Source organism: Phyllobates terribilis, unplaced genomic scaffold (genome assembly GCF_046119375.1).
Source record: "Phyllobates terribilis strain yellow unplaced genomic scaffold, ASM4611937v1 Scaffold_156__1_contigs__length_4398808, whole genome shotgun sequence".
NCBI classification, from domain to species: domain Eukaryota; kingdom Metazoa; phylum Chordata; class Amphibia; order Anura; family Dendrobatidae; genus Phyllobates; species Phyllobates terribilis.
This window is the reverse complement of record NW_027362916.1, coordinates 3,345,498-3,356,368: the sequence shown is the minus strand read 5'-3', so window position 1 is coordinate 3,356,368 and position 10,871 is coordinate 3,345,498.

The following is a 10,871-nucleotide window of genomic DNA, read 5'->3' as shown; positions in this document are numbered from 1 at the left end:
GGCGTGCGGAGCGGAGCCGGGCGTGTACGAGGTGTACGGAGCGGATGCTGCCCCTCTCCAGGAGCGATCACAGCAGCATGCATGGCATGAGACTTTCTTGTACTACACTGACCGTCCTGACAGAACACAGCTCGTCAGGACATAGCCCCGACCTCCAGCGACAGCCGGACAGTCCCATTGGATCGGGGACGGTTGGGGGGTTTCTGTATATAAGTTGTGTGTGATAATTGTAGAATTATTAATGTCTTAGCATAAAAGGATGTACCTGGGTGTTTGTGCCGGGGTCCACATGCATGGAGGGGTTGAGGCGGTGCTGGCTGTATTATGCAGACGGCATGTGCCTGTAACAGTAGTAACCAGAAACTACTAGAAACTCTGCACCAAAATGAAGCAAATCCTTATTCTGGGACCTTCGCCTTGTACGTAACACCCCCGGATCCGGTACAAGCCGGGCAGATGTTCTCATTCATGTCATTTTCTGCTGAAGGTTCTGCGGTTTTCTGGCCAACTATAAAAAAGAAAAAGCGTAAAACAATATTTGTTTCTGCTGCATTGACATAAGTGCAATCTTTCATTACATATAAATCTATTACACGTTGGGTCAATGCTGTAAAGGACAGTAAAGTGCCAGGGTTGTGGTTGTGGTTTTTGGGTCTCTCTACTTCCCTCCCAAAAATGCAATCAGAAACTTGTAACTACTGATCTCTCCACAAGAAGAAGCCGACAACTCCATCAATGGGATCATTTTATAAAATTAGGTCTTCGCAAGATGAAAATGGTCTCACAAACCACATTTTATTTTAAATGTTCATAAAAAAACCCCAAACAAACAAAAATAATAACCTTACTTTGATTTTTTCCCCATTTTTCAATACTTTATGTGCTAAATTGAATGTTGTCATTCCAAACAACAACTAGTCCCACAAAACACAAGCCCTCCGTCTATGTGAATGAAAAAACAAAGTTATATTTTTTGGGAAAAAGGGGAGGAAAAAAACAAAAAATTGGTCTTGTCAGAATAATGTAATTGCTATATATATTTTTTTTTTTTTAAAATTGAATAATTTTACCCCAAAATTGTGATCTCTTATAATATTAACATTCTTCATCCGAGATTAATCATTAGTCTGTAGATAAATCCAAACATCTGGGAGATGTAGAACAATATATCTCTGATTCTCTTCTGCCAGGATAAGCGCGTCCTTTCTGTCCTTTCTGTGATGGAGAAAACGCTTGAAAGATTCAGAAAGTCCGATGAGTTTTTGGAGCTTATTGTAAAGGGCCTTAATGACGACCTGGGAAAGAAACCACCAGAAACAAAGGATCCAACCAGGAAAGGTCTAATGATCCCATCTGATAAAATGATCAGCTTTATTTCCATGGGATTGTTCTGTAGAAGAGATGGGACCTGCAGCATTTTGATCCTGAACTTCACTATGTATAGATGTAGCAAAGCTTAATGTGACAATTCACACACCGCAGTGATAAATTGTCTCAGAAGGTTAGCTCTCATAAGAGAATTAACATCACTTATAGTGGAACTAAACTTACAATCTTTTTTCAGAATTGTGAAAATTATGGCACTTTGCAAAGCACTTCATTAGTTTCTTTGGCGTCATATCCATAAAATGATCATATTAAAGTGGCTCCAGACCCTGCTTTTCCCCAGTGCATGAGCGTTGCTGGGGTCCTAAGAGATCAGGGACCCCAGCCCCAAAGTACATGTTTCCCCATATAACCCCCCCCGCCACTTAAAAGAGGATTTATACATATATAATTACAGTATACCACTGTTACTAATCTATAATACACTATACAAAGACCAATATTCCCAAAATTACTACTATACAAGGCCAAAATGATCCTGCTACACAATGTCCTCTACCATCACCACCACACAGTGAGTCTATATATGAAAGAAAACCCCGCAGGGTAAAAGACCATCAAAGGAGTCCAGGGAGTATAAAATCTATCATATCTATTCAGCAATAGAAGAATAGGATGATGGGGGAAGGGACGCAACACATATGTGATTGTTAGACATGTAAGCGAAAAAAAGCCAGGCACGCAAGGAAGGGGCCATTCCAGGTATAATGGCTGTCTATAGTATCATCATGGGTGTACTAAAATATCCCAAAATAGACACCGCATATATTCCACTGGGGGCAACAGTCATCATATGCAGGTGCATCTCACTAAATTAGAATATCATCAAAAAGTTAATTTATTTCAGTTCTTCAATACAAAAAGTGAAACTCCTATATTATATAGAGTCATTACAAACAGAGAGATCTATTTCAAGTGTTTATTTCTGTTAATGTTGACGATTATGGCTTACAGCCAATGAAAACACTAAAGTCATTATCTCAGTAAATTAGAATAATTAACAAAAAACACCTGCAACTGCTTCCTAAGTGTTTAAAAATGTCCCATATTCTGTTTCAGTAGGCTCCACAATCATGGGGAAGACTGCTGACTTGACAAATGCCAAGAAGGCAGTCATTGACACCATCCACAAGGTCCCAGAGTTACAATTTTCCTTTGGAAATCAAGGTCCCAGAGTCTGGAGGAAGAGTGAAGAGGCCACAATCCAAGCTGCTGCAGGTCTAGTGTGAAGTTTCCACAATCAGTGATGGTTTGGGGAGCCATGTCATCTGCTGGTGTAGGTCCACTGTGTTTTATCAACACCAAAGTCAGCAAAGCCGTCTACCAGGAAATTTTACAGCACTTCATGCTTCCCTCTGCCGACAAGCTTTTTGGAGATGGAAATTTCATTCTCCAGCAGGACTTGGCACCTGTCCACACTGCCAAAAGTACCAATAACTGGTTTAAAAACAACAGTATCACTCTGCTTAATTGGTCAGCAAACTCACATGACCTTAACCCCATAGAGAATCTATTATAGAGAATCTATGGGGTATTGTCAAGACGAAGATAAGAGACACCAAACCCAACAAAGCAGACGAGCTGAAGGCTGCTATCAAAGCCACCTGGGCTTCCATAACACCTCAGCAGTGCCATAGGCTGATCGCCTCCATGCCACACCGCATTGATGCAGTAATTGATGCAAAAGGAGCCCAGACCAAGTATTGAGTGCATTTACTGAACATACATTTCAGTAGGACAACATTTTGGATTTTAAAAACATTTTTCAAGCTGATGTTATAAAGTATTTTAATTTACTGAGATAATGACTTTTGTGATTTCATTGACTATAAGCCATAATCAGTGGCGTACCACCAATGGTGGCAGGCCACACCACTGCTATGGGGCCCGTGAGCCACGGGGGAGCGAGGAGGATAGGTGAGTATTGGGGGGGGTGGGAGGTTGCGACGGCGGAGGAGCGGGCACACGCAGTAGCGGCTGCTGTAGCTACCACGTGTGCCCGCTGCTAAAGGGAAATGTTCTCTTTTCTCCACTTCCATGGGCGTGGAGAAGAGGGAATATTCATTCTCTTTAGTAGCGGGCACAGAGGAGCGCTGAGCCGTGGCTCCTGCTTACAGTGCCCGCTACTAAAGAGAATGCATATTCACGCTTGTCAACGCTCATAGTCCCGGCATGGAGAGGAGTGAATATGCCGGCAGCAGCAGCAGCTCACCTCGACAACTGAGAGCTCACGCTGCTCAGATACCAGCATGAGCTGCTGGCAGACAGAACACAGCAGCTCTGGAGCAGAGGTGAGGAAGGAAGGTGAGTATAAGTGTTTATTTTTTGTGTGTGCAGTGATGGGGCCACACATACCAGGATTGGGTGAGGAGGCCATACATACCAGGATTGGGGGGTGAGGAGGCCACACATACGAGGATTGGGGGATGAGGAGGCCACACATACCAGGATTGGGGGATGAGGGGGCCACACATACCAGGATTGGGGAATTAGAAGGCCACACATACCAGGATTGGGGGATGAGGAGGCCACAGATACCAGGATTGGGGGATGAGGAGGCCACACAAACCAGGATTGGGGGATGAGGGGTGCCATGCATACCAGGATTGGGGATAAGGGGGGCCATATATACCAGGAATGGGGGATGAAGAGGCCATGCATACCAGGATTGGGGGATGAAGAGGCCATACATACCAGGATTGCGGGATGAGGAGACCATTCATATTAGGATTGGGGGATGAGGAGACCATGCATACCAGGATTTGGGGATGAGGGGGGCCATGCATGTCAGGATTGGGGGATGAGGGGTGCTATGCATACCAGGATTGGTGGATGAGGGGTAGCCATGCATACCAGGATTGGGGGATGAGTGGGGGCCATTCATACCAGGATTGGGGGATGAGGGGTGCCATATGTACCAGGATTGGGGGATGAGGGGTGCCATAGATACCAGGATTGGTGATAAGGGAGCCATACATACCAGGATGGTGAAATTTTCCAGTAGCTGCTGCATTTCCCACCCTAGGCTTATACTCAACTCAATACGTTTTCCCAGTTTTTTTGTGGTAAAATTAGGGGCCTCGGCTTATACTCGGGTCGTCTCATTTAAAACATACGTTATTTTAAAATCAGTGAGTACGTGGTGCCCATAATACTGCAGGACTGTGTTTTGCATTATACTATATGGGGGCTGCATTTTACCCTTTGGGGTGTGAAATATACTGTATGGAGGACTATGGGGAGTGCATTATATTCTATTGAGGACCATGGGAAGTTCATTATACTATATGGAGGATTATGGGGGGTTCATTATACTATATGGAGGATTATGGGGGGTGCATTATACTATATGGAGGATTTTGAAGGCTGCATTATACTATATGGAGGATTGTGGTTGGCATATTATACTATATGGAAGTCTATGTGGGGCCATTATGATATTTTGAGGGCTATGTGGGGGGCCGTTATACTGTATGAAAGCAATTATATGGTATGAAGGTTTGTGTGGGGTCCATCATACTGTTTGGAGGGCTGTGTGGGGCCATTATACTGTTTGGAGGGCTAGTGTGGGCCATTATACTGTATGTAGGCCCATTATACTGTTTGGAGGGCTGTGTGGGGGTCACAGTTGGGGGAATCATACAGTGTTAGGGTCACCATACTTTGCCTTGGGAGTTGAAGTGGGGTACAATAAGGTCATTATACTGTTCATCTAGAGGCTAATGTGGAGGAATGCACCATGGGGGTATCATACTGTGTTTGGGGGGCACTTTTATTGGCATCATACTTCATGGGGGCAATGAAAGAGGGATCTAGGACTTCAGTAGGAGGAAAATTAGAAAAACGAAGTAAAGGCTGGAAAGTTGTGAGATCGGCTCTTCTGTGACACAGACAAATATTCATTTATTTTTTTGGTGGGGGGGGTCCAATTAGAACTTCTGCTATGGGGTCTCATGATTTCTATGTGCACCCCTGGCCATAATCATCAACATTAACAGAAATAAACACTTGAAATAGATCACTTTGATTGTAATGACTTTATAGAATATATGAGTTTCATTTTCAGCATTGAAGAACTAAAATAAATAAACTTTTTGATGATATTGTAATTTAGTGAGATGCACCTGTATATATAAGGGGTGTGGGTGCCATCATACTATAAGGGGCTATGGGAGTCATCATGCTATATATAAGGGGCAGTGGGACCATCATATTATATAAAATGGGGAGTGGGTGCCAGAATACAGTTTATAAGGGGCTGTGGGGCCATCATACAGTATAAAGGGAGCTGTAGGGGCCATAATATAGTGTACAAGTGGGTGTGGGGGCCATCATACAATATATATTGGGCTGCGGGGGCCATCATACAGTACTGTATATATGGGGCTGTGAGGGCAATTATACAGGATATAGGGAGTTGTAGGGACCATCATGCCAGTTATAAGGAGTTGTAGAGACCATCATACAATGCATAGGGAGCTGTGGAGACCATCATACAGTGCATAGGGAGCTGTGGGGACCATCAGACAATGCATAGGGAGCTGTGGAGACCATCATACAGTGCATAGGGAGCTGTGGGGACCATCATGCAGAGCATAGGGAGCTGTGGGGACCATCATGCAGAGCATAGGGAGCTGTGGGGACCATCATACAGTGTCTAGGGAGCTGTGGGGACCATCATACAGTGTGTAGGGAACTATGCGACCATCATACAGTGTATGGGGAAGTATGAGGACCATCATACAGTATCTAAGGAGCTGTGGGGACCATCATACAGTGCATATTGAGCTGTGGGGACCATCATAGAGAGCGTAGATAGCTGTGGGGACCATCATACAGTGCATAGGGAGCTGTGGGTTCCATCATGCAGAGCGTAGATAGCTGTGGGGACCATCATACAGTGCATAGGGAGCTGTGGGGACCATTATGCAGTGCATAGGGAGCTGTGGGGACCATCATACAGTGCATAGGGAGCTGTGGGGACCATCATGCAGAGCATATGGAGCTGTGGCATCATACAGTGAATGGGGGAGCTGTGGGGATCATCATACAGTGTCTAGGGAGCTGTGGGGACCCTCATACAGTATCTAAGGAGCTGTGGGGACAATCATACAGTGTGTAGGGAGCTGTGGGGACCATCATACAGTGTCTAGGGAGCTGTGGGGACCATCGTACAGTATCTAAGGAGCTGTGGGGACCATCATGCAGTGTGTAGGGAGCTGTGGGGACCATCATACAGTGTATAGGGAGCTGTGGGGACCATCATACAGAGCATAGGGAGCTGTGGGGACCATGATACCAGTGCATATGGAGCTGTGGGTACCATCATACAGTGCATAGGGAGCTGTGGGGACCATCATACAGAGCATAGAGAGCTGTAGGGACCATTATGCAATGCATATGGAGCTATGGGGACCATCATACAGTGCATGGGGGAGCTGTGGGGATCATCATACAGTGTCTAGGGAGCTGTGGGGACCCTCATACAGTATCTAAGGAGCTGTGGGGACAATCATACAGTGTGTAGGAAGCTGTGGGGACCATCATACAGTGTCTAGGGTGTTGTGGGTACCATCGTACAGTATCTAAGGAGCTGTGGGGACCATCATACAGTGTGTAGGGAGATGTGGGGACCATCATACAGTGTATAGGGAGCTGTGGTGACCATCATACAGAGCGTAGGGAGCTGTGGGGACCATGATACCAGTGCATATGGAGCTGTGGGTAACATCATACAGTGCATAGGGAGCTGTGGGGACCATCATACAGTGTATAGGGAGCTGTGGGGACCATCATACAGAGCATAGGGAGCTGTGGGGACCATGATACCAGTGCATATGGAACTGTGGGCAACATCATACAGTGCATAGGGAGCTGTGGGGATCATCATACAGTGCATAGGGAGCTGTGGGGACCATCATACATGGCATAGGGAGCTATGGGGACCATTATGCAGTGCATACGGAGCTGTGGAAACCATCATACAGGGTATAGGGAGCTATGAGGATCATCCCACCAAGGACAACATCTGCAAGGAGTTTGTATGTTCTCCCCGTGTTTGCGTGGGTTTCCTCCGGGTTGTCCGGTTTCCTCCCACACTCTAAAGACATACTGAAAGGGTATCTAGATTGTGAGCCCAGATGGGGACAGCGACGATAATGTATGTAAAGCGCTGCGGAATATGTTAGCGCTATATAAAAATAAAGATTATTATTATTATATTATTATCATACAGTGCGTAGGGAGCTGTGGGGATCATCATACAGTGCATAGGGAGCTGTGGGGACCATCATACAGTGTCTAGGGAGCTGTGGGGACCATCATGCAGTGTATAGGGAGCTGTGGGGACCATCATGCAGTGTATAGGGAGCTGTGGGGACCATCATACAGAGCATAGGGAGCTGTGGGGACCATGATATCAGTGCATATGGAGCTGTGGGTACCATCATACAGTGCATAGGCAGCTGTGGGGACCATCATACGGTGCATAGGTAGTTGTGGGGACCGTCATACAGAGCGTAGGGAGCTGTGGGGACCATGATACAGTTCATATGGAACTGTGGGTACCATCATACAGGGCATAGGGAGCTGTGGGGACCATCATACAGGGTATAGGGAGCTACGGGGATCATCATTCAGTGCGTAGGGAGCTGTGGGGATCATCATAAAGTGCGTAGGGAGCTGTGGGGACCATCATACAGTGTATAGGGAGCTGTGGGGACCATCATGCAGTGTATAGGGATCTCTCGGGACCATCTTACAGTGCATAGGGAGCTGTGGGGACCATCATACAGTGCATAGGGAGCTGTGGGGACCATCATACAGTACGTAGGGAGCTGTGGGGACCATCATGTAGTGTATAGGGATCTGTGGGGACCATCATACAGTGCATAGGGAGCTGTGGGGACCATCATACAGTGTGTAGTGAGCTGTGGGACTATCATACAATATACAGGGTGCTATGGGAGCACTCAGGACATTATTTCTTTTAAATGGGTACATCATCAGAAATTTCTTCTTTCACCACCCCTAAATCATCGTCCATAGACTTGAAGAAGAACTTTGTAGTTGGGTGTAGTTTGATTGTGGCTTTAAGGGGGCATTATTACTTAAAGGGGTTACTCAACGGTATTTGTTGCTTGGAGGGAACACTTCAGATATTGAAACTTTCATAAGAGCATATCTGGCATTATTACTTGCTAGGTAGCACAGTGGGGTCTTTATTACTTTCTATGGGGCGCTATTATTTTTATAGGTCCCCTCTATCTGGCACACAGTCTTTGTAGCATTAATTGGTGGAGGGTAATCATAGTAATGACATAATTTTTGAAGTATTGAGGTTCCTATTCCACGTCGGAAGAGCAGGCAGCATGGGGAGGTTGTGCAGGGTGGGAATAGATGGGAACGGTGCTGGAAATGTGAGAAGTCAGATGGTCTTTGTACAGGGTGTTTTTTATGTAGAGGCAATGGTCATATCATAATACTATGTACTCACTGTGTAGTGTTGATGGTAGAGGGCATTGTGTAGCGGGATTATTATTGCCTTGTATAGAAGTAATTTTGGGAATATTGGTCTTTCAGTTGTGTATTTTAGGTTAGCAACAATGGTGTACTGTAATTATATATGTATAGGTCCTCTTTTAAGTGGCGGGGAGGTTGTATGGGGAAACTCCTACTTTGGGGCTTTGGCCCCTGATCTTTTAGGACCCTAGCAATGTCCCGGCATACAAGGGATATCGGGGGGGCACAAAGTGTTCTGGCCGTGTCCTTTACAGTATGAAGCATTTTCCACACAGTATCCTTCCTCTGTAATATACTCCAGGACTGGTGAGGCGCACTGTCACTCCCTATTTCGCCATAACTCGGCCTCAGCACTGCAGTGCTGATCAGCAGGTCTGCTTACTTGTTCTTCGGTTTCGCGCACTATGTCTTCCACTACTGGCGCCCTTGAACCCTTGCACTTGTGACTCCCACTAGTACATCATATTCAGTGCTGCTTTGGGGTCCGTAACTCGGCGTCCAATCCAAGGACCCTTCTCTGTAAGGCCACTCTGTCTCATCGGTCCAAAAAAGTCGGGCGCACTTCATGGCCGCCTCATATAGAATGAATGGAGCAGCATTTTAGCATGCGGACCACCGTTCCAATCTAAAGGGGATGAAGGTTCCTGTAGATTGGAGCTTGTTTTCATTGGACAACCCCTTTAATTTGTCACACCCTGTTTCTGCATTTAAGTCTATTTTTTGGTAAATATTCGATGACCTGGTGTCATTTGTGATGTGTTGTTCTTCACCTGAGGTTGTATTGACCTCATTTTATAACTTCTAAGGACCAGACTTTTTTTTAATATATCCTGAATAGAACACAATAGAATTGTATGGAAAACATTATTGTGTTCTTCACAATTCAAGGCGACGTGTCCTTATGAGATCTTTTTCTTGAAGGTATATGGCCCTCAGGTTCTTTATCACCATGAAATCTGAAGAGCCAACTTAGACTTAGAGTGGCCACCACTGGGCATACACCATGGTGCAGCAAGGGCTAGCAATCTGTCCCTCCAATTGTGTGGGTACTTATTGCTTAGGGAATGTCAGTCCAATTCTTCTTTTTAAGAGGGTTCACTGTATGTGCATCTCTGTGCCCGAAGAATATTAACCTGGTGTTACTGTATTACTGCTGTTCCAAGTGGCAAGCACATGGTTCTCTTAGAGACAGGACCCTTGTTTAAACCCAAGTAGACTTGAATTGGAAAGGCCACTGATCTGGACCAGGACTCTGGTTGTGTCCGGTGATGGCGGCATGCACGGTTTCTATGTACGTGTCTGTGTGTAGTCAGAAAAGCATTTCAGTGGTGGCCTAATAACTGCAAGGAGCGACGGAGGTGTTGGAGAAAGGTAAACGAGTGGCTGCAGAACGGTTGGTAAATGTGGGCCACTTCATGGGAATATTGGCCACTGATGACTGAGGCCTCCCTCCTGGTTTGGTCCTGGAGCCCCCCGGCCACTTGTTGAACATCTTTCCTGTTTTTTACTGTTACACAAGACCCTGTGTCTCCTGTATTCTGCGGCTGCGTCCCGTTCTTCAGTCTTCTTTCTGCAGCATGGTGTGTACGACGTCCTGGATACAATGTTACTGCTCCATCACAGACTGAACCCCAGAACAATTGTCATGGAATTTGGTACCAGAGTTCTCTCTGTGTATGGAGCCCCCATATTTTGTGATTACTCTTATCATTCTCACTGTGTAAGGAGAAATCCAGGAAAAAAACACACAAAACAATATATATATATAATTAATTTTTTTATTGAAATAGCAATAAGCAACATTGTAATGAAAATATTACTGGTCCTTTAAGAAATTAAACTATGGTCACAGTCACTCTCAGATTGGCCCCGGTGGAGACCACAAAACGAGCTGCGGTCATTGGGGACCACCTGAGAGTCATTGGGACCCAAAGATCCAGAAGAAGGCAAAGAAACCCCCCCAA